The sequence below is a fragment of the Coregonus lavaretus genome, assembly GCF_964263955.1.
Source record: "Coregonus lavaretus genome assembly, chromosome: 6".
Taxonomy (NCBI): Eukaryota; Metazoa; Chordata; class Actinopteri; order Salmoniformes; family Salmonidae; genus Coregonus; species Coregonus lavaretus.
Window position 1 is genome coordinate 60,416,493 of NC_139993.1, and position 26,297 is coordinate 60,442,789.

The following is a 26,297-nucleotide window of genomic DNA, read 5'->3' on the forward strand; positions in this document are numbered from 1 at the left end:
AGTAGTATGAACAGTACTATAAACAGTATTATAAACAGTATTATAAACAGTAGTATGAACAGTATTATAAACAGTATTATAAACAGTATTATAAATAGTACCATAAACAGTAGTATGAACAGTAGTATGAACAGTAGTATGAACAGTATTATAAACAGTAGAATGAACAGTATTATAAACAGTAGTATGAACAGTATTATGAACAGTATTATAAACAGTAGTATGAACAGTATTATAAACAGTATTATAAACAGTATTATAAACAGTAGTATGAACAGTATTATAAACAGTAGTATGAACAGTATTATAAACAGTAGTATGAACAGTATTATAAACAGTAGTATGAACAGTATTATAAACAGTATTATAAACAGTATTATAAATAGTACCATAAACAGTAGTATGAACAGTAGTATGAACAGTATTATAAACAGTAGTATGAACAGTATTATAAACAGTAGTATGAACAGTATTATGAACAGGATTATAAACAGTATTATAAACAGTAGTATGAACAGTATTATAAACAGTATTATAAACAGTATTATAAACAGTAGTATGAACAGTATTATAAACAGTAGTATGAACAGTATTATAAACAGTATTATAAACAGTATTATAAACAGTAGTATGAACAGTATTATAAACAGTAGTATGAACAGTATTATAAACAGTAGTATGAACAGTATTATAAACAGTATTATAAATAGTATTATAAATAGTACCATAAACAGTAGTATGAACAGTAGTATGAACAGTATTATAAACAGTAGTATGAACAGTATTATAAACAGTAGTATGAACAGTATTATAAACAGTATTATAAACAGTATTATAAACAGTAGTATGAACAGTATTATAAACAGTAGTATGAACAGTATTATAAACAGTATTATAAACAGTATTATAAACAATATTATAAACAGTAGTATGAACAGTATTATAAACAGTAGTATGAACAGTAGTATGAACAGTAGTATGAACAGTATTATAAACAGTATTATAAACAGTAGTATGAACAGTATTATGAACAGTAGCATGAACAGTAGTATGAACAGTATTATAAAAAGTAGTATGAACAGTATTATAAACAGTAGTATAAACAGTATTATAAACAGTAGTATGAACAGTATTATAAATAGTACCATAAACAGTAGTATGAACAGTAGTATGAACAGTATTATAAATAGTACCATAAACAGTAGTATGAACAGTAGTATGAACAGTAGTATGAACAGTAGTATGAACAGTATTATATACAGTAGTATGAACAGTATTATATACAGTAGTATAAACAGTATTATAAACAGTATTATAAACAGTATTATAAACAGTAGTATGAACAGTATTAAAAACAGTAGCATGAACAGTAGTATGAACAGTATTATATACAGTAGAATGAACAGTATTATATACAGTAGTATAAACAGTATTATAAACAGTATTATAAACAGTATTATAAACAATAGTATGAACAGTATTATAAACAGTAGTATAAACAGTATTATAAATAGTAGTATAAACAGTATTATAAACAGTAGTATGAACAGTATTATAAACAGTAGTATGAACAGTATTATAAACAGTAGTATGAACAGTATTATAAACAGTATTATAAATAGTATTATAAATAGTACCATAAACAGTAGTATGAACAGTAGTATGAACAGTATTATAAACAGTAGTATGAACAGTATTATAAACAGTAGTATGAACAGTATTATAAACAGTATTATAAACAGTATTATAAACAGTAGTATGAACAGTATTATAAACAGTAGTATGAACAGTATTATAAACAGTATTATAAACAGTATTATAAACAATATTATAAACAGTAGTATGAACAGTATTATAAACAGTAGTATGAACAGTAGTATGAACAGTAGTATGAACAGTATTATAAACAGTATTATAAACAGTAGTATGAACAGTATTATGAACAGTAGCATGAACAGTAGTATGAACAGTATTATAAAAAGTAGTATGAACAGTATTATAAACAGTAGTATAAACAGTATTATAAACAGTAGTATGAACAGTATTATAAATAGTACCATAAACAGTAGTATGAACAGTAGTATGAACAGTATTATAAATAGTACCATAAACAGTAGTATGAACAGTAGTATGAACAGTAGTATGAACAGTAGTATGAACAGTATTATATACAGTAGTATGAACAGTATTATATACAGTAGTATAAACAGTATTATAAACAGTATTATAAACAGTATTATAAACAGTAGTATGAACAGTATTAAAAACAGTAGCATGAACAGTAGTATGAACAGTATTATATACAGTAGAATGAACAGTATTATATACAGTAGTATAAACAGTATTATAAACAGTATTATAAACAGTATTATAAACAATAGTATGAACAGTATTATAAACAGTAGTATAAACAGTATTATAAATAGTAGTATAAACAGTATTATAAACAGTAGTATGAACAGTATTATAAATAGTACCATAAACAGTAGTATGAACAGTAGTATGAACAGTATTATAAACAGTAGTATGAACAGTATTATAAACAGTATTATAAACAGTATTATAAAGAGTAGTATGAACAGTAGTATGAACAGTATTATATACAGTAGTATGAACAGTATTATATACAGTAGTATAAACAGTATTATAAACAGTATTATAAACAGTAGTATGAACAGTATTAAAAACAGTAGCATGAACAGTAGTATGAACAGTATTATATACAGTAGTATGAACAGTATTATATACAGTAGTATAAACAGTATTATAAACAGTATTATAAACAGTAGTATGAACAGTATTATAAACAGTAGTATAAACAGTATTATAAACAGTAGTATGAACAGTATTATAAACAGTAGTATAAACAGTATTATAAACAGTAGTATGAACAGTATTATAAACAGTAGTATGAACAGTATTATAAACAGTAGTATGAACAGTATTATAAACAGTATTATAAACAGTAGTATGAACAGTATTATAAACAGTAGTATGAACAGTATTATAAACAGTAGTATGAACAGTATTATAAACAGTAGTATGAACAGTATTATAAACAGTAGTATGAACAGTATTATGAACAGTTGTATGAACAGTATTATGAACAGTAGTATGAACAGTAGTATGAACAGTATTATAAACAGTAGTATGAACAGTATTATAAATAGTACCATAAACAGTAGTATGAACAGTATTATAAACAGTAGTATGAATAGTATTATATACAGTATTATAAACAGTAGTATGAACAGTATTATAAACAGTATTATGAACAGTATTATAAACAGGAGTATGAACAGTATTATAAACAGTAGTATGAACAGTTTTATAAACAATATTATGAACAGTATTATAAACAGTAGTATGAACAGTATTATAAACAGTATTATAAACAGTAGTATGAACAGTATTATAAACAGTATTATAAACAGTAGTATGAACAGTATTATAAACAGTATTATAATCAGTAGTATAAACAGTATTATAAACAGTAGTATGAACAGTATTATAAACAGTAGTATGAACAGTATTATAAACAGTATTATTAACAGTAGTATGAACAGTATTATAAACAGTATTATATACAGTATTATATACAGTATTATAAACAGTATTATAATCAGTAGTATGAACAGTATTATAAACAGTAATATGAACAGTATTATAAACAGTAGTATGAACAGTATTATGAACAGTATTATAAACAGTAGTATGAACAGTATTATAAACAGTAGTATGAACAGTATTATATACAGTAGTATGAACAGTATTATACACAGTCCTGACATCATTAAACACTGTCTCTATAGTAGTAGTGATCAGCACTATTACTCCAGACTCTGATTATCCTGTCATGTGATTTCATTCCTACAGATATCTGACAGAGTCATGATGTTCCGTCCATCAAATTCAAGAATCCTTACAAAGCCTTCTTTATGTGCAAGGAGAAGACCTTTTTGCTTTTGTGGTTTCTTTTTCGCTTGTTTAAGTTAGGTTTAGAAAAAATGTGAGCCATCCAGTTATGAAATACGTGTAGGTGTCTCTTTTTTTAACATTTGACATTGTATCATCATTGTAACAAAATAACAGTATATTTCTAATCATATCAGTCTTAGCTTCACTATAATAACAGTTCAGCTATCTAAAGCTAGACTAAAATGGTAAATTAGTACAAAGAGATGTGATTGTGTGAATATCCTCCTAACAAGTTTATAAATTGCCTGGCTGGGCTGATGATACTGTGGATTGCGCATTTCAACGTCATATATTTAGCCGGTGGTAACTTGTGGAATTGACACCGGCTGGAATGCGGTTTTAACCAATCAGCATTCAGGATTAGACCCACCCGTTGTATAATATGTGAATGTCCTCCTGTATCTCCCAGCTGTGTGATTCATTATCTGAAGGTTTAATATAAATGAACAACTGATGTTATGATTGTGATTGACCTTATCAAGGAAGACAATAAAGTTGTCAAAAAGAGATGACGTGTTGTCTCCATGAGTCTTTACAAGGCTACAGCATAACAGAATAAGATGATTTACAGCTGTTATCCTAACAAACACACATGCAGTATTAAAGCTGACTGAAGCTATTTCTCAGGTCAGTATCACTGTTCCATAGATCGCTTTTGTAAATCAGTTTTGTCTCTTAACATCCACCTATAGCTAATTTCTCAGGTGAACAGTATATATTCTCCAGTGTCTCAGAATAGTGTCAGTAATGACATGTCTCAGTTGTAAATTGTTTTTTTTATTTGTATTTAATTTGTTTTACTTCTTGCCAAGAGTGATCTCAGCTCACTGGAAGTGATGGTAACTGTCTTGTTGGACAAACATATCAATAAATAACCCCTGTGTCACGGATCCCTCCGAGGCTGCCTCCTCTCCTTGTTCGGGCAGGCTTCGGCGTTCATCGTCACCTGCCTTCTAGCCACTGCCGCTCCTCTGTTCATCATTCCATTTGTTTTGTCTTGTTTTTACACACACCTGGTACATATCCCCTCATCAGTGTCTGTATAAGTATTCCCTCTGCTCCCCATGTCTTTGTATGTTATTGTTACTTTGTGGAGGTATCACTAGCGCGGTTGAGCAAGTTTGTTATTTTTATCGCCGGGAATATTTACCCGTGTATGTTTGGTTCCCAGTATGCATTTAAGTCGCATTGGGATCGTATTTTCGCATTGCTGCAGACTACCTTATTGGGCTGAATAAAGCATATTCCTTCTTAACACTCCTGCGCCGACTCCGTTCATCCCATCGCTATACCTTGTCAGTAGTTCACTCCAATGATTGTCAGATTCATGGTGTTTCATGATTGTCCAACATTAAATAAAGTGCCTCTGTTTCTAATTTACTAATCAACTCTTTAGTTCATCTGGGAATTGTATTATCAAGTATTTCTTTCAATATTGAAGCAGCCAGACAATATCTATTAAAATGTTTTTCAACTACATCATCGTCACTGAGTGAACACTAAGGCAGGAATATTGACCTTCAATTCTTATATTCAAGAAAACGTTTAATGTTATGTTATGAATGTTTGGTTTAGTTGATAGGCTAATATTGGACAAACCCCGACATGCTCTCAAGGTGTCGCAATTGATTTTGGCCCTCCCCTGTTGCCCTTGGAAAACATTACTTGATGGGAAACAGTGATATTGGTTTACTGGAACAAACATGCTGAAGGCCATGTCCGTAAGACAGTTAACTAGATGTATATAAGGGTTATGTTAGTACGGTATTTTTTGTTCAACATCTTTTGTGATTCAATAATGACCATACAAATGTTTTAATGAAGTCTATCAGCATTGCATTATTTGATAACTGTAGCCCTCAATGTCTTTCTAGCTCTAAACCTACAGTGTGCACATCAGAATATTGTAGATACAGTATGTCTCTATATTATGTAGCTAAAACAATATTTGCAACACTAGTGGAAGACCAAGTATAGTATAGTATTGTATAGTATACCAAGTATCGTGGATATATTTCAACATACTTCAAATTAAAATCATTGTTTTGCACAATTAATAATAGACTGAACCGACACATTTCCTACATTGAGCATTTTAACAACAACTGTACGATATTCCTCTGTCTCTTTACCGCAGTACAGGTTTGATTGAATTCTATATATTGGAGTATTCCAGTATTTTTGGTCAGTCCCCCTGGACAGTGGTTCTCTTCAGTGCTCCCTGGGGGCTGGAACTCTATAGACAAACATTAACTTTGGGATAGACAGTGAAGGTGTCCGAATATCCATACTTGTGTCCTAAATATTAGGCAGTTTGAGTAGGTGAAAAAATAAAGTTTAATATTATGCAGCATTTTGAAAATCGAGTGTACTTTAAATGCCAGGATGTCATACTCATGTTGGCTTTGACAACAGCTGATCAATTAGATATGGGGATGTGCTACTGAAATCAACGAATAGCGAAAAACAACGCATTCGCACATGACGCAATCTCGGCATGCAAAAAGAGAATGTTTTTATTGTAGTATCTGAGGAATTATGACTTTGCTAACGTTTTCAAATGGAACCTGAGAGGAGGTTTATTCAGCTTAGAGGGAGCATCTGGGGAGCAGTTTTAGAGGGACACCATAGAACAGAGGAAGTCTGTTGTGTGGAGACAGGTGATTGGTCTGTATGGGAAACCACCCACAGCAGGGTAAAGATTATAAATACTTGGTTGAGACAAAGGAGAGCAGAATAATCATATTTGAGATGGGGCGATTATTCTCCGGGTATCTGAAGGTATCTGTAAATCGACGCTGTAACCCTTTGTTATGAATAAACCTTTATGATGAAAATACAGCGTCAGCGGTTCTCCTTGATCACACAGCATAATTAGCAACGTTTTCTCGACACAACAAAATGGTGACGAGGTATTTGGACGAATTGCGTTTTTTCTCAGCGTTCCATTCATGGGCGCAGAGCTGACTTTTGCTCCGGAGTCTGGCAGATAAGGGTGAGTTTTGTCACCACTTTGGGCTCTGGTTAGTTCGTGTGTCTGTGTGTGCGCGCTGGGGGGATGCACCGTTAAGAACTTGCGTGTGTGCGTTGTTGGTTATATGCTGTGGGATAGGAGTCCGTTCTAAATTTGTTTGCGCTGGTAAATAACGCAAAAAGGGGGGAGTGTCTATAACTATTGAAGAATAGAGGGAATAAGGCCAGGAACTAGGGTAAATGTGTACAATTTAGAGCCATTGTGAATCTACGGTAGCCCTCACATGAGGCGATCATTATGATGGGCCAAAAATCCTAAAAACACGTTAGGTGAAGTTAGGTGAGTCCAGGGGGCTTGAGGCTGTGGTATATACATTCTATTGCAAGTTACCTCTCAACGTGTGGTTGACGAATCATATGGCTGATGTGACCGCTCATTGGATTTCCGCAAACTCGTGGTAGCAAAAATGTAGGACAAAGGAATTATACGGCACAATGGAGGTAACATGCTACATGCTACATGCTACATGCTAAATGCTACATAATATAATAATAATATAATATGCCATTTAGCAGACGCTTTTATCCAAAGCGACTTACAGTCATGAGTGCATACATTTTTTTGTGTGTGTATGGGTGGTCCCGGGGATCGAACCCACTACCTTGGCGTTACAAGCGCCGTGCTCTACCAGCTGAGCTACATGCTACATGATACCTTAGGGGTCCATAGGAATGGATTAAGCCTCTTAAAACTGTCTATAGAATAGTGTAGGATTTGTGTCCTATGGTTTGTGAGCTCTGTTAAGTGTTATTGTTTGTCTATGAGGGGTAAAAGAGAGGAAGTACAGCGGGACTGTCTACTTTCTGTTGTCTAGCGGGGAAAGAGCTCCGTCCACGCTGAAATCGTATTGATGTATGAACTACGCATGCGCGGGATTTTTTGACTCTAGCGTTACGTAGGGGCAAATGTGCCACTCCCTTACACTGTGCTGCGGGGAGAAGAGACAAAGACTGTGCTGCGGGGAGATGCAGACGAAGAGGGAGGAGAAGGTTTAGACACTAATAGTGTTCTGTTTGTTAAATCGGCTGTTGTTTGATGATGAAACTGTTTTCTTGAGACCTATTGAATTGATAAACTAGAGATATGTTGACGGATTTAATTTTTTTTTAAATAATAATAATAATTAAATAAAAAATATAAAAAATTATTGAGCTATTTATACTATTCCTGAGTTAAGTTGTTTGCTTATTTCTTAACGCGAATGTGAACGGAGGAGTATTGAATGATTGAAATAACTCAGTATGTGTATAAAATGCTAAAGTCTGTTTCTTTGTTATTCTGTCATATGAGTGACGATAAGAACGAGGAGGAGAGAGAGAGAGCGGAAGTGCTGACGTGTACATCACGCGACACGGTGTGATGCGACAGAGTCTGCTGCAACAGGATCAAGTTAAAACTAAGGCTAGTACTGTTCTATTTACAAACGTAACTTCCCATACAGGATATTTTGTGTGCCTAGCATATTTGATGTTATGACAATTTGACAAGGACTTGGCAAAAGACTGATCAATTGATGAAAATAAGAATTGCATATTGAAGTTTTTGTGCATGAGTGGGTTTGATTAGATATGAGGGGAATCGAGCACTGACATTATTCTGTAAAATTAAGGTAATTGGGTGCTTATTAAGCAATTGATTTGTGAGTGCTGTAGTGTTTCTGGATTATAGGTCTTTATTTTTGGATTGCTCTGAAGTTGACTACTTTCATTTAATTTCCTGATTGGATATGGTAAGATTGCCACTAATCAATAATTTGGTAAAATAAAATAAAATGAATAAATAAATACATTGATTAATTAATTAATTAATTAATGAGAAAAAAAGAAAAAAAATGGGGAGGGAACTATAAGCTATATAGTCTAAAATAAAAATAGTTCACAATAAAGGAATATAAAAGAGTTGTTACAATGGGGAAAAAGGACATCAGAACTATGAAAGTAATTACACCTGTTGATATAGTTGCAATACCATTAACTAAAGGTTATCTGGAAAAGGGAATAAAAGTTGGCCTGACATTGAACAACCATAGCCAGTGGAAGGGATTTTTAACCCTGACGTCATCAACATGATGAAAGTGATTGAATAATAGAGAGAGGAGAAGCAGAAAGAACCATAAAGATGAATCCAAAACTCCAAAAGTAAGAAGAAAAAGAGATGTCTGGAAACTAAGGGTGGAATGAGGTTCAGGAAGATGGAACTTGAAGATGAAGATGAAGAATAAAATGATGATGATGGTCAGAGTGATTGAGAAGAGATCATGGGTGGATATGACTGTGATTAGAAGGAAGTTGGCAAGAGAGGAAAGAAGAAGGATACTAGAGATTCGAGTTCTGATGAAAGCAAAGATGAAGACAGCGATGAAGATTTGAAGATAAAAGGTGCTTCATATTTAAGAGGATTTTATTCTACAATGATTAGCAAAGAAGAAATAGAAAGAGATATAGACTGATGCGTATTATGCCTGGATAAGGGGAATAATTTAGAAGATAAAAAAAGAACTGGAAGAACAACTCAAGAAGATACAGAAGAGAGGAAAAAACTGCTGAGAAAAGGATCCCAAGAATTGGAGAAGAATAATACATTGAGGCAAGGAAAGAGGGCACCAGTAAGAAGATATTTCGAGGACAAAACGTAGAATATAAGCCTTTGAAGAATACCGATATGTCAACAACAAGAAAGAACAGGACCAAGAAACTCTCAGAAAACTTGATGAAATACAAATGGGGGGAGAATAAGAAGGAGAAGAGAAGCTTTGGTTATGAAGAATCAGTGTGAACCAAATCAACAATCACTGCCACAGCTTCAACTGAACAAGGTCAAATGCAATTGTACCAGCCACAACTAGTGGTACAAGTTGTTTCATATCCATAGATAGTTTCTGGAAAGAGGGAATTTCAGAGGAAGATATAGGAGCAAGTGAAGATCATCTGGAGGACAGGTGAACCCTTATAGGAGCAAGGATTCTAGGGGTGCCTAGAAGATCCGAAAGGGGGGTGTCAGCTGGTAGCACCAGTTATGGAAAAAGATCCAACAATTGAAGTGAAAACAAAGGACCATGAGAAGTGATGGCGGATAGTGAAGCAGCTTTTATCTGTGTTCAGCCTGAAGAGGTTACACATCTCACTATGTAAAATTAATTAATTAGGATAGGGATTCAAGGGAGTAAAACAGTTGATTACTCTTAAGGAACCAATTGAGCTCTGCTATAAAATTGAAAAAAATTACAATACCCATACTGGTATCAGAACATATACCTATTCCATTGTTGGGAAGAGATGCATTGTGTAAGTTGAACTGTACAATAAGATGTACACCAGACGGCTGTCTGGTAGAAGTGCCAAAGGAAAAGGTTTACCAATGGTTGATGATGACAGAGATGGATTTGTCTTTAGTATTCTGGATTGGAAATCTCAGTGAAGATTCTTTAAAGAAGGCTAAGGTTAGGAGAAAGATCATAAAAGAGTAGGGTTTTTTGGGAACCATATTGGCTTGAAAAGATTGATTATATCATAGGAAGGAGGACAATCTGTCAGAAAAATAATGTTCACAGGGGGTGACTGTTATTCTTGGTTACATTCCTACACCAAGAGATGTCAAACTAGGCTAAAAGATGCTCAATCGTTTGCCAAGTCTGTGTGTAAAGAAGTCATAAGCAGGTGGGGATTACCCGATCGCATGTCCTAAAATTAGTGGGAAAGGATTTTGTGAATAAATCAGTGAAATGGTTTTTCTAAAATTAGTGGGAAAGGAATTTGTGGATAAATCAGTGAAAGGGGTTTTTAAAAGTTAGGAGAAAAAGTCAGACTAAAAAGTTAAGAAAACTAGGGTTGAAGGAACTCTAGGACAGTCAGCTAAGCTTCAATGTTAGTAGGAAGAGAGAGAGAACAGTGGTGAGGGAAGTTTAGAGTTCAGTGGGAAGATAGATATGGTAGGAGTTTAGATCTGTAAGGAGCAGTTGTATTGAGAAAGTATGCGTTGCTGAATTATAAGAGAAGATTGAGGGTGATTGCAGTATCTATATTTACAATTCCCAGCAGGAAGATCAAGGTGATTATAAGTGTATTTTTATAATCAACAGTTTGAAAGTGAGGGATTAGAGTTGGGACTGAGAGTTAATGTAGTGACACTAGTGGTGATCGATGGAAATACAAGTAAAGAGTTAGAAGCCTTAGGGAGAATGGATGAATTAACAACAATGACATCAACACTTCAGCATATTATGACAACAGTGAGAAGCAATTTAACTCTTTCAACATTGACAGTTATTAAAGCTATAAATATATCACATTTGATTACAAGGGAGCCAATCGCTCCAGCACCAATTTTAGAGGAAAAGGTTCCTCCCACATGGAGAGATAATTATGGAGAAGAAGAGTTGTTATGAGGACCAGAAGTAGAAGCTGTTTCCTCTAGTCAAAGGAAGTATATTTTGTAAAACGATATGAAGTGGAAGAGGGTTATGAGTGATTGCTAACTTATTTTGAGTAATGTTAGAGGGAGGATACTATCATGGAGGTACAGGATGAGTTCTTTGATTTTAATGGAGGACGAGAAGATATATCTGATCAATACAGCTCGTTAGGGAAGAGAGAAACTAAATGGAAGGCGTATGGATTTGATTTTTCTGTTTGGAAATTAAAGATGGATGGGAGGTAGGAATCTTTAGTTCAAGGAGTTAACTCATACTGTAAGATCAGTGAGGAATCTTGAGGGTAAATGTGTTAGGCTGGGTGGGGGACTCAGGCGCAGAGACGGACACACGGACAAAAGAGGGTGAATTAAGATGTTGTTTAATCAGCGTGTTTTGGCAGAGAGAAACAGTTCAGGGTGGAGCAGCTTCAGACCGGGGTAGGAGCTGAGTGGGGTGGTGAGCCAGTAGCACTGAGAGCTGGATGACGAGGATATCAGACAACAGATGAGCAGGTCGCGGCGTGGGAGTGGCAGGCAGGCAGCAGGAACAGACGGGATCTGGTCGAAAGAGAGACAGGTTACAAACGTGGCAGAGACAACTATAATGCTGAGAGAGTAACAACTAGACTGAGATTTGCTGTACGGAGCCAAGTTACCACAGGTGGTGTAGGAACGAACTGGCGCTGGAGAGGTGTCCAGCCCGGGTAGATAACTGCTGGTTGATTGGTGACAATGAGCCGCAGCTGGAGGTAACTGAGCATGAGAGAGAATGGCCACGCCCCCTGACCTAGATCCTCTGACTGGGCTGCACAGCAGGGGGAGACAGACACAGACAACACACACAGGGGAAAAAGGAAAAGGGAAACAAGCGGGGACAGGACCAACAGTGCCGGACCGTAACAGTACCCCCCCCTCAACGGGCGCCACCCGGCGACCCACCCGGCTTGTCAGGGTGGTCCCTATGGAAATCAGCCACCAGCTGCGGATCCAGTATAAATCGTCGGGGAATCCAGGACCTCTCCTCGGGACCGTATCCCTCCCAGTCCACCAGGTACTGAAGCCCTCTACCACGCCTCCGGACGTCCAGCAGTCTCCGCACCGTGTAGGCTGGATGGTCGTCAATAATACGCGGTGGCGGAGGGGGATCCACAGGCGGACACAAAGGGCTGGAGGAGACCAGCTTCAGCTGGGACACGTGAAATGTAGGATGGACTCTCATGGCCTGGGGAAGCTTCAACCGAACAGCCGAAGGGTTGATGATGGAATCGATCTCGAAAGGACCCAAATACCGGGGCGACAGCTTACGGGAGTCAGTGCGCAGGGGGATGTTGCTGGAGGAGAGCCAGACTCGCTGACCAGGCTGGAACTGGGGAGCGACTACCCTGTGCCTGTCTGCCACTCTCTTGTTACGCTCTGCTGTTCGTAGAAGGGCCTCACGGGTGTCCACCCACACCTTGCGGCAGCGACGAAGGTTATCCTGAACTGACGGGACGGCTAACTCCCTTTCCTGAGACGGGAACAATGGCGGTTGGTACCCCAAAGCCGCCTCAAATGGTGAGAGGCCGGTGGCAGATGAGGTGAGGGAATTGTGGGCATATTCGACCCACGGGAGATGTTTGGCCCAGGTGGACGGGTTCTGGGATGTCACACAGCGTAGAGCAGCCTCCAGGTCCTGATTGGTCCTCTCAGTCTGGCCATTGGACTGGGGATGGAAACCTGATGAGAGACTGACAGAGGCACCCAGAGCAGAACAAAACTCCTTCCATACCCGAGAAATGAACTGTGGGCCTCTATCGGACACTATGTCCACAGGTATTCCATGGGGACGGAATACATGTAGGACAAAAAGGTCGGCTGTCTCACTGGCAGACGGTAATTTTGGTAATGCAACAAAATGGGCAGATTTAGAGAATCTGTCCACGATGGTGAGTATGGTGTCATTACCCTCAGACATAGGAAGTCCAGTGACGAAGTCCAAGCCCACGTGAGACCAAGGACGACTCGGGACTGGGAGAGGCCGCAGCAGGCCCGAAGGAGCCCGGTGGGAAGCCTTATTTTGGGCACAGATGGAACAGGCCGCCACGTATTCCCGGACGTCAGTCTCGACGGATGGCCACCAAAAGTGCCTCTTCAGTAGCGACAGTGTACGGTTCATACCAGGGTGGCAGGAGAAGCGCGAGGTGTGGATCCAGTTGAGCACTTGCGGCCGCACGGCTGCGGGAACATAGAGAAGGTCGGGGGGGCCATCGGCCGGTCCAGGTTCCGACTCTTGTGCCGATCGGACGAGGGACTCGATTTCCCAGTGAACAGCCGCCACCAAACAGGAAGCGGGCAGAGCAGGTTCAGGATTGCTGGAGTCTTCATTGTCTGTAAACTGGCGAGAGAGAGCATCAGGCTTGACATTACGTGTGCCAGGACGATATGTTAAAATAAACTTGAACCTGCTGAAGAACAGAGCCCATCTGGCCTGACGGGAGTTTAGCCTCTTGGATGACTGGATGTAGGCCAGGTTCTTGTGGTCTGTCCAGACTATGAAGGGTTGTTCTGCTCCGTCTAGCCAGTGCCTCCACTCCTCCAACGCCAACTTGACAGCAAGCAACTCCCGGTTACCCACGTCGTAGTTCTTCTCAGCAGGGGTCAATCTCCTGGAGAAAAAGGCCACAGGATGGAGCTTCTGGTCCGTGGGGGAACGTTGTGACAGGACAGCCCCCACCCCCGAATCAGAGGCGTCCACTTCCACAATAAACTGCAAACTAGTGTCTGGATGAATAAGAACAGGTGAGGTGGAGAACAGTTCCTTCAATGTACTCACGGCTGACTCGGCCTCAGGCGTCCACAGGAATGGCACCTTTGGGGAGGTGAGCTTGGTCAGGGGGGCAACCACTCGGCTGAAACCCCTGATGAAGCGGCGGTAGAAGTTGGCGAAGCCCAGGAAGCGTTGTAGCTGCTTCCGAGACGTGGGTGTGGGCCACTCCGCAACCGCTCTGATCTTGTCAGGGTCTGGTGACACTTGTCCCCGCTCAATAATAAAGCCCAAAAAGGGGACGGACTGCCGGTGGAACTCACATTTTTCTGCTTTCACATACAGTTTATTTTCCATGAGGCGTTGGAGAACCAGACGGACGTGGGAGACGTGTTCATCCTGTGACTTAGAGAATATTAGAATGTCATCCAAATAGACAAACACAAAACGGTGTAGAAAATCCCTCAACACATCGTTAACCATGGCCTGAAACACTGCTGGGGCGTTAGTGAGACCAAATGGCATGACTAGGTATTCAAAGTGTCCGAGAGGGGTATTGAACCCAGTTTTCCATTCGTCTCCCTGCCTGATCCTAACGAGGTGGTAAGCGTTACGCAGGTCGAGTTTGGTAAACACGGTGGCACCATGAAGGGGTTCAAATGCTGAGTTGATGAGAGGCAGGGGGTACGTATTTCTGACTGTGATGTTATTTAGTCCTCTGTAGTCAATGCAGGGGCGTAATGTTTTGTCCTTCTTCTCAACAAAAAAGAACCCAGCACCAACAGCGGAAGATGAGGGACGAATGATGCCAGAGGTTAGGGAGTCGCCTATGTAGGTTTCCATAGCTTCTCTCTCAGGACGGGACAGATTGAAAAGCCGACTGGACGGCAAAGGGGCTCCAGGCAGTAACTCAATAGCGCAATCGTATGGCCTATGAGGTGGTAGTGAAAGTGCTTTGGATTTACTGAATACCTCGGCCAGGTCCAGGTACTCTTCAGGGACCGAAGAGAGGTCTGAGGGTTTGACAGGGGAAGCAGGGGAACCTACCGAGGGCGGAATAGCCGACCCAAGGCAAGCAGAATGGCAGTGAGTGCTCCAACTGTGTATTTTGTGGTTTTGCCAGTCAATATGGGGGTTGTGAAGGCTAAGCCAAGGGAAACCGAGGATAAGAGGGGAGGCCGAGGAGGAGACTACTTTAAACTGGATGGTTTCTTTGTGATTGCCGGACAGCATGAGAGAAACGGGGACAGTTTGGTGGGGTGATATTGGCAAACTGATGGCCGTCTATAGCGGTTACTGTTATAGGCTTAGGCAGGGGCTTAACAGGGATCTCAGCCTGAGTGACCAGGTTAACGTCAAGGAAACTATCCTCAGCACCAGAGTCAATGAGAGCAGCTAATGGGAGAGACAGATTCCTGAACTGGACTGTAGCTGGGATAACTAGACGGGGTGCTGTGGGCATTGAGTCAGGTGTAGCACTCGCAAGTACGCCCACCTTTACTTGCGAGCTTGGTCTTTTGGGCGAACCGGACAGTTAACCAGGAAATGAGTGCGGTCCCCACAGTATATGCACTCACCAGCCCGCATGCGCCGTTCCTTTTCGGCAGGGGACAGACGAGCACGGCCCAGCTGCATGGGCTCGTCTAGTTCCGTGGAGGGATCTGCTGAGGTGTGTGGGCGGTGTCCGAGTGGTGGTGTTGCTCGGGTTGCAGAAAGCGAGGGGGCCCCGCCTGCGGTGCGGACCCGACCGCCCCTCTCCTGTCTCCTCTCCCGTAGCCTGTTGTCTATTCGTGTAGCAAGGGAAACGAGAAAATGAAGGTTAGCAGGCTCATCACGAACAGCTAGTTCATCCTTGATCGTGTCACTCAAACCGTTAACAAACGCTCCCTGAAGAGCTTCGTCATTCCACTTGGAATCGGCTGCCAAGGTCCAAAAATCAATGGCGTATTCAGCCACGCTACCCGTGCCCTGTCGTAGCTTCAACAGTCTCTTTGTGGCGGTCCCGGCATGGTCCGGGTGATCAAACACAATTTCCAATTGAGAGGAAAAATCGTCAAACGACAGGCTGGCAATCTGCTGAGTAGAACAAGCCGCTTCTGCCCAAATCAAAGCTTTGCCCCTCAGTAACCCCAGAGCGTAATGTACCTTTGAGGATTCCGTGGAGAAGGACAGGGGCTTCTGTTGGAACACCAAGCGGCACTGAAGCAGGAAACCACGGCATTTGTTCAGGTCCCCGGTGAAAGGTTCGGGTGAGGTTGTAGGGGGTTCCCGAAGGGCAGGAGCGGAAGCCGAGCCTGGAGCCACTGTAGGAGGAACAGGCGGAGGAGAAGCAGAGGGAGGAAGGGTAGTGAGTGTTACCAGGTTAGCTACCTGAGAGGTGAGATGAGATACTTGATCCAACAACTGCTGGTTGTTATCCAATAGAGTCCGGATGAGTTGGTCGTGTTGTCCCAATAACATTCCCTGTGAATGGAGGGCGCGTTGTACGCCATCACCCGTTGTTTCATGTGGCTTCTCTGCTGAGTCCATGTTTGACCAGTTCGTTCTGTTAGGCTGGGTGGGGGACTCAGGCGCAGAGACGGACACACGGACAAAAGAGGGTGAATTAAGATGTTGTTTAATCAGCGTGTTTTGGCAGAGAGAAACAGTTCAGGGTGGAGCAGCTTCAGACCGGGGTAGGAGCTGAGTGGGGTGGTGAGCCAGTAGCACTGAGAGCTGGATGACGAGGATATCAGACAACAGATGAGCAGGTCGCGGCGTGGGAGTGGCAGGCAGGCAGGCAGCAGGAACAGACGGGATCTGGTCGAAAGAGAGACAGGTTACAAACGTGGCAGAGACAACTATAATGCTGAGAGAGTAACAACTAGACTGAGATTTGCTGTACGGAGCCAAGTTACCACAGGTGGTGTAGGAACGAACTGGCGCTGGAGAGGTGTCCAGCCCGGGTAGATAACTGCTGGTTGATTGGTGACAATGAGCCGCAGCTGGAGGTAACTGAGCATGAGAGAGAATGGCCACGCCCCCTGACCTAGATCCTCTGACTGGGCTGCACAGCAGGGGGAGACAGACACAGACAACACACACAGGGGAAAAAGGAAAAGGGAAACAAGCGGGGACAGGACCAACAGTGCCGGACCGTAACAAAATGTCTGTTGAGAATTTCAGCATAAAGAAAATGGGGTTGAATCTTAGAAGGTAGCTAAATTTCTATCAAGTATGTGTCAATCTTGTGTTTTATAAGGGATGTTGTATTAGCAACAATCATTAAGAGAGACAATAATGTAGTTGTGGAAACATTTGTTTAGGCCTAGGTTTAAGTGTTCTTGGTTAAGTGAATTAACCTATGTGAATTTGTTAGATGGGAAGGAAAATCAGTTAATAGCGCTTCATGAAGCATTGGAGGTGAAACCAGTCAGGGCTAAAAGCTGTTTTTGTTCTAATAAAACATATGATGGAAAGGGGATGTTTAGGGGTATATCAGATGGTGATGATTATATGATGACTTTGGGGTAAGCAGGAACATAAGGTTAGTAATGAGAAATATAATGTAAATGTGAGGTTTAATTTAGTAAGGAGAGAAGTTTTGAATGATAATGTGACTATTGGGAATTTTAGAGAGGTTTAGGGGTTTGTGGTGAGCGTATATATTCTTACCCTTATGGATGGAAAGGATGTTGTTACATGTCGAAGTTGAAGCTTCCATATGAGGTTTTAAAATTAAAAGAGGGGAAGCAAGGGGAAAGATAAATCTGATTATGAAAGAGAGAAGTTTCATAGTCTGGGAAGCCTACCATTGGAGGATAAGTCTAGGAGAGAAGTGGGGATTTTTCCATGGTATGGTGTAAAATTTTGAGAAGATCATATAGATAATATTACCTATAATTTGAAGGGTTTTGCAAATGAAACGATAAGAGGGTTTAACCTTCTGAAAAGACTCAAAGGAGTATTGATAGATAGATATCAATTTTGAATATCCGATAATTTTTCAAAGGTTTTTCAATGTTAGTGTGACTTTAGTATTTTGTTATGAATCAAAGGGGGGAAATGGTATGTGATTCATTTATATATCATTTTATATATCATTTGTATATTCTTAGTTGATATTGATGTTTTAATTTGAATGTGTTGTTTTGCAAAATATACTGTTTGGTCTTTTCTTTTCTTCCAGAAGCATATGGGGAAATATGTAGAGGGGATTGAAATGCTCAAACAAGGACAATATGGAAGGACAATATGAAGGGACTGGAGGAAGTGGAACAAGGAAGGTGTGGAAATGTTCAGATTCCATCATCGACGATGCATTGGAAGTCGACACTGCTGAGGAGATGAAGTGTAGTGGACTACATTCCAGTGTCTGCAATGATATATAGACATATTTGCATGTGTAATACATAATTTGTGTCATATTATTTCTGTATTAAGTTTTGTAGAATTATATTTTGCTGTTATTGGGTACATGTGGGGATCTCAGATGTTTTTGTTTATTTCGTGAATGCTTAGGGACATGGGGTCTAGGCAGGGATAGAGAGAATCCACAGGAGGGTTCGATGGGTCGACCAGCCTGAGTGTGGACATTTTGGATTGGATTTTGTTTGCTGAGGCTTTCATGTGTATTCAAATTGCATCAGAGTTTCAAATGCATTGATAAAGATTTATGAATTGATCTGGAGTACTTAAGTGGTTGCCTGGTGCAGAGGGGCCGTGAGATACTTTTACTGTCTTGATTGATGGATGGATATTTGGAAAGTAGGCTGCCAGACAGGTTTTTCGCTCTCACACTCCATAAAGATTTGTTCATATTTCATAGAAATGTATTCACACTCCATAGAGATTTGTTCATATGTCATAGAAATGTAGTTACACTCCATAGAAACATGTGTTTTTGGTTTATTGTTAAAAATACTCAATAAGAGAGATTGTTACTTGTCATAATCCTATTCTTTTTGTTTTCGAGACATAATTTGTCTCGAAGGGGGGAAATATGTAGTATCTGAGGAATTATGACTTTGCTAACATTTTCAAATGGAACCTGAGAGGACGTTTATTCAGCTTAGAGGGAGCATCTGGGGAGCAGTTTTAGAGGGACATTATAGAACAGAGGAAGTCTGTTGTGTGGACACAGGTGATTGGTCTGTATGGGAATCCACCCACAGCAGGGTAAAGACTATAAATACTTGGTTGAGACAAAGGAGAGCAGAATAATCATATTTGAGATGGGGCGATTATTCTCCGGGTATCTGCAGGTATCTGTAAATCGACGCTGTAACCCTTTGATATGAATAAACCTTTATGATGAAAATACAGCGTCAGAGGTTCTCCTTGATCACACAGCATAATTAGCGACGTTTTCTCGACACAACATTATCAAGAAGGGTTTAAATGCCAGGATGTTTAGTAGAATTAGATAAACACTTTTCCACCATACATGGGAAGATGTGGGCTTCGAATGATCGGCCCTAGTTCTCTTCATGTAGCCAAACAACAAAACTAAGCTACTTAATTGGGAAGATGCTGAATATCGAAGCTTCTGTGGTGTTCAAATGTAGGCTAAGTAGTTTTTGTTCTCCTTAAAATGATCACAAGTATTGCATCGTAGGCTACATCTTTGAAAACATTTCTGTTTTCTCATTGAAAAGTTTTTATTGTTCTCCTGGCCTTCATCAGGGCTTTTAAACTAAATACTAAAACATCTATTGATTTCTGAACGTTTCGGCACTCGGGACTCGGGATTTGGCTGCTTTATTGATGTCATGTTAATCAGGCTTTTTGATTTTAACATATGGTTTGTTTTAGTTTTGTAGGTTAGGATAGCTATTTATCTAATTTACGGATCAATCCTTAGCAGTCATTCTGATCTCGATCCCAATTATCAGTGCTTTACATTATTATGTTGTGTCAAGCGATTCCAAATTTGCAATGGACCCGACTGTCCACATTTTACTGTGCAAAAGCCTTTTGATTTGAACATTTGCAAAATGATGGTGTGTGTGTACTAGGATATTTGATTTAATTTATAGATGTTACAGCACACTGTAAAAAGTAATTGATTAACTCATTAAATAAATTGAGTAGTGGCTACTCAAACATCTCCAACGGTCAGTAGAACTCAAATCATAAAAGTGGTTCTAACTCAGATGTCAATAAGATCTGTTATCACTTAATGTTTTTGAGGATTTGTAACAAATATTAAGGTATAGAGTAAATATTTAAAAAATGATTTGTGTTCTGCTACTCTAAATCTGAGTTTTTACAAGTTATGATTATTTAATATTTTAAAGTCAGTCTAACATTTATTAATTAAGCCGTTCTTACTTGATTCTATTATGTTTTAATATTAACTTAAAATAATAAAGTAGTAGTCAGACAAATTGATATACAGCATAAGTAAAAAACACTGATTTATCTGATGTATCTGTGTTGTGCTGATATAGAATTATGACGTTTTTGGAAGTTATGAATACTTAATAATGCCACGTGGCTCTGTTTTTAGAGGATTGTGGGTAATTCAAAATGTTTGACTTCATGAAACTTTTACACAATGTGTTATGCATGTTTGAAGAAAGAAACATCTATTTATATAAAAATAGTATTAAGCAGTTGGTTGTGCTATGAGGTGTAATTGATCAGGATGTCAAAACTGTCGGACAAATTGACATTCAATAATGAGACAAGCCATTCCCCCCATCAACAAGGTAATGTGCACCACTCTAAATGACAGAGACTAATGCAGCATTTTGTAATACTTATAGCTGACATTTTACATTTTAGTTACTTAGCAGAAGCACTTAACCAGAGCAATTAGGGTTAAGTGCCTTGCTCAAGGGCACATCGACAGATTTTTCACCTAGTCGGCTTGGGGATTAGAACCAACGACCTTTCGGTTACTGGCACAACGCTCTTAACCACTAAGCTACCTGCCGCCCCTATAGAGCTATAGCTCTACCTCCAGTTACTGCTAGAGGAATGAGCACTGTTCTCAACAATGACTGGTTACAGCTCTACCTCCAGTTACTGCTAGAGGAATGAGCACTGTTCTCAACAATGACTGGTTACAGCTCTACCTCCAGTTACTGCTAGAGGAATGAGCACTGTTCTCAACAATGACTGGTTACAGCTCTACCTCCAGTTACTGCTAGAGGAATGAGCACTGTTCTCAACAATGACTGGTTACAGCTCTACCTCCAGTTACTGCTAGAGGAATGAGCACTGTTCTCAACAATGACTGGTTACAGCTCTACCTCCAGTTACTGCTAGAGGAATGAGCACTGTTCTCAACAATGACTGGTTACAGCTCTACCTCCAGTTACTGCTAGAGGAATGAGCACTGTTCTCAACAATGACTGGTTACAGCTCTACCTCCAGTTACTGCTAGAGGAATGAGCACTGTTCTCAACAATGACTGGTTACAGCTCTACCTCCAGTTACTGCTAGAGGAATGAGCACTGTTCTCAACAATGGCTGCTAAGGTGGGTTAAAATGACAAATCATCAAATACATAAAACAATGTTAAACATTAAGATACGACCACTGAACATTACTAGTCAGAACTACTTACTACTGTAACTAGAAACAAATTACTAATGAAGGCTAATAATTTAAGTAAAAGGGACCCTACATTATTATGTTCACTACAACAAATATTAATGTTCAAGTAACTTCTATCGTTATAGTTCAGAATACATAATGCAACGTAGTGTCAAAAAGTTAATAAAACACAAAACATTAAAAAAAGATAACTATATGGGTGGTGATATCACTTTATTACTTTAAGTATGAACACTGAAATACTTTGAGTTGGGTTACTCCAATGGTTCTAGGCAACTGGTTTCCACAAAAGAATATAGTAAGCAGAACTAACTACTTTTGACTGCGTACATTGGTTTCACTAATAAATATGTTGAAATGGAACCAATTAATCTGTTTCTGTCTTCAGTCCTTTTTAAATAGGATAGATGGGATATATGAGATATGGTATAGGTTGAATGTGATAGAACTAATAAATACAGTGTGTTAGCATGAGGTCCTGGCCATGTTAAGGAGGATGTATAGTGCAATCGGAAAGTATTCAGACCCCTTGACTTTTTCCAAAATGTTTTACAGTACAGCCTTATTCTAAAATTGATTAAATTCTTTTTTTCCCCTCATCAATGTACACACAATACCCCATAATGACAAAGCAATAACATGTTTTTAGAATGTTGGCAAATGTATAAAACAAAACTGACATATCACATTTACATAAGTATTCAGATTCTTTACTCTGTACTTTGTTGAAGTGCCTTTGGCAGCGATTACAGCCTCAAGTCTTCTTGCATATGACGTTACAAGCTTGACACACCTGGATTTTGGGAGTTATTCCCATTCTCTGCAGATCATCTCAAGCTCTGTCAGGTTGAATGGGGAGCGTCGCTGCACAGCTATTTTCAGGTCTCTCCAGAGATGTTCGATCGGGTTCAATTCCGGGCTCTGGCTGGGCCACTCAAGGACATTCAGAGATTTGTCCCGAAGCCACTCCTGCGTTGTCTTGGCTGTGTGCTTAGGGTCGTTGTCCTGTTGGAAAGCTCCTTCATCGGAGCTTTTAAACTAAATACTAAAACATCTATTGATTTCTGAATGTGTCGGCACTGGGGACTCAGGATTTGGCTGTGTTATTGATGTCATGTTAATCAGGCTTTTTGATTTTAACATATGGTTTGTTTTAGTTTTTTAGGTTAGGATAGCTATTTATCTAATTTACGGATCAATCCTTAGCAGTCATTCTGATCTCGTTCCCAATGATCAGTGGTTTAGTTTATTATGTCGTGTCAAGAGATTCCAAATTTGCGATGCACCCGACTGTCCACATTTTACTGTGCAAAAGCCTTTTGATTTGAACATTTGAAAAATGATGGTGTGTCGCCTAGGCTATTTAATTTAATTTATAGATGTTACAGCACACTGTAAAAAGTAATTGCTTAACTCATTAAAGAAATCGAGTAGTGGCTACTCAATAATGAGACAAGCCATTCCCCCCATCAACAAGGTAATGTGCACCACTCTAAATGACAGAGACTAATGTAGCATTTTGTAATACTTATAGCTTACATTTTACATTTTAGTTACTTAGCAGACGCACTTATCCAGAGTGACTTACAGGAGCAATTAGGGTTAAGTGCCTTGCTCAAGGGCACATCGACAGATTTTTCACCTAGTCGGCTTGGGGATTAGAACCAGCGACCTTTCGGTTACTGGCACAACGCTCTTAACCACTAAGCTACCTGCCGCCCCTATAGAGCTACAGCTCTACCTCCAGTTACTGCTAGAGGAATGAGCACTGTTCTCAACAATGACTGGTTACAGCTCTACCTCCAGTTACTGCTAGAGGAATGAGCACTGTTCTCAACAATGACTGGTTACAGCTCTACCTCCAGTTACTGCTAGAGGAATGAGCACTGTTCTCAACAATGACTGGTTACAGCTCTACCTCCAGTTACTGCTAGAGGAATGAGCACTGTTCTCAACAATGACTGGTTACAGCTCTACCTCCAGTTACTGCTAGAGGAATGAGCACTGTGCTCAACAATGACTGGTTACAGCTCTACCTCCAGTTACTGCTAGAGGAATGAGCACTGTTCTCAACAATGACTGGTTACAGCTCTACCTCCAGTTACTGCTAGAGGAATGAGCACTGTTCTCAACAATGACTGGTTACAGCTCTACCTCCAGTTACTACTAGAGGAATGAGCACTGTTCTCAACAATGACTGGTTACAGCTCTACCTCCAGTTACTGCTAGAGGAATGAGCACTGTTCTCAACAATGACTGGTTACAGCTCTACCTCCAGTTACTGCTAGAGGAATGAGCACTGTTCTCAACAATGACTGGTTACAGCTCTACCTCCAGTTACTGCTAGAGGAATGAGCACTGTTCTCAACAATGACTGGTTACAGCTCTACCTCCAGTTACTGCTAGAGGAATGAGCACTGTTCTCAACAATGACTGGTTACAGCTCTACCTCCAGTTACTGCTAGAGGAATGAGCACTGTTCTCAACAATGACTGGTTACAGCTCTAACTACCTTTAGTTACTGCTAGAGGAATGAGCACTGTTCTCAACAATGGCTGCTAAGGTGGGTTAAAACGACAAATCATCAAATACATAAAACAATGTTAAACATTAAGATACGACCACTGAACATTACTAGTCAGAACTACTTCCTACTGTAACTAGAAACAAATTACTAATGAAGGCTAATAATTTAAGTAAAAGGCACCCTACATTATTATGTTCACTACAACAAATATTCATGTTCAAGTAACTTCTGTCGTTATAGTTCAGAATACATAATACAACGTAGTGTCAAAAAGTTAATAAAACACAAAACAGTGAAGTATTTCCAACTTAAAAAGATAACTATATGGGTGGTGATATTACTTTATTACTTTAAGTATGAACACTGAAATACTTTGAGTTGGGTTACTCCAATGGTTCTAGGCAACTGGTTTCCACAAAAGAATATAGTAAGCAGAACTAAATACTTTTGACTGCGTACATTGGTTTCACTAATAAATATGTTGAAATGGAACCAAATAATCTGTTTCTGTCTTCAGACCTTTTTAAATAGGATAGATGGGCTATATGGACCTATGGTATAGGTTGAATGTGATATAACTAATAGATACAGTGTGTTAGCATGAGAGCACTCTGTTAGCATGAGAGAGGCCCTCTCCTTTTCTCCCTATACACCAAGTCACTTGGCTCTGTCATATCCTCACATGGCCTCTCCTATCATTGCTACGCTGACGATACACAACTAATCTTCTCCTTTCCCCCTTCTGATAACCAGGAGGCGAATCGCATCTCTGCATGTCTGGCAGACATATCAGTATGGATGACGGATCACCACCTCAAGCTGAACCCTGGGAAGACGGAGCTGCTCTTCCTCCCGGGGAAGGACTGCCCGTTCCATGATCTCGCCATCACGGTTGACAACTCCGTTGTGTCCTCCTCCCAGAGTGCGAAGAGCCTTGGCGTGACCCTGGACAACACCCTGTCGTTCTCCGCTAACATCAAGGCGGTGACCCGATCCTGCAGGTTCATGCTCTACAACATTCGGAGAGTACGACCCTGCCTTACACAGGAAGCGGCACAGGTCCTAATCCAGGCACTTGTCATCTCCCGTCTGGATTACTGCAACTCGCTGTTGGCTGGGCTCCCTGCCTGTGCCATTAAACCCCTACAACTCATCCAGAATGCCGCAGCCCGTCTGGTGTTCAACCTTCCCAAGTTCTCTCACGTCACCCCCCTCCTCCGCACACTCCACTGGCTTCCAGTTGAAGCTCGCATCCGTTACAAGACCATGGTGCTTGCCTATGGAGCAGTGAGGGGAACGGCACCTCCGTACCTTCAGGCTCTGATCAGTCCCTACACCCAAACGAGGGCATTGCGTTCATCCACCTCTGGCCTGCTGGCTCCCCTTCCTCTGGGGAAGCATAGTTCCCGCTCAGCCCAGTCAAAACTGTTCGCTGCTCTGGCACCCCAATGGTGGAACAAGCTCCCTCACGACGCCAGGACAGCGGAGTCACTCACCACCTTCCGGAGACATTTGAAACCCCACCTCTTTAAGGAATACCTGGGATAGGATAAAGTAATCATTCTACCCCCCCCCCAATTTTTTTTTAAAAAATTTACAAAAATTATAATAAATAAAAAACATGAAAAATAATATAAAGAAAAAATAAAGAAAAATAAAAAATAAAAAAAATATATATGTAAAGTGGTTATCCCACTGGCTATAGGGTGAATGCACCAATTTGTAAGTCGCTCTGGATAAGAGCGTCTGCTAAATGACGTAAATGTAAATGTAAATGTAAGCATGAGGTCCTGGCCATGTTAAGGAGGATGTACAGTGCAATCAGAAAGTATTCAGACCCCCTGACTTTTTCCACATTTTGTTACAGTACAGCCTTATTCTAAAATGGATTTATAAAAAAAAATATCCCTCATCAATCTACACACAATACCCCATAATGACAAAGCAATAACATGTTTTTAGAATGTTGGCAAATGTATAAAACAAAACAAAACTGACATATCACATTTACATAAGTATTCAGACCCTTTACTCTGTACTTTGTTGAAGCACCTTTGGCA

The 26,297-nt window shown here is 39.8% G+C and overlaps 1 protein-coding gene across 3 annotated transcripts in view; it reads left to right on the plus strand.

Moving 5' to 3' along the window:
• LOC311130648 (complement factor H-like) overlaps window positions 1-26,297 on the plus strand; it is a 264,401-nt gene that overhangs the window by 29,086 nt on the left and 209,018 nt on the right. For 2 of the 3 annotated variants that reach the window (XM_084163438.1, XM_084163439.1), the window contains one exon: window positions 3,877-4,485. The exons of the other annotated variant lie outside the window; for it this stretch is intronic. The gene's annotated coding sequence lies outside the window, so the exon portion shown is untranslated. Of the gene's footprint in view, window positions 1-3,876; window positions 4,486-26,297 lie in introns of those variants that run through there. 3 annotated transcript variants of the gene reach the window in all.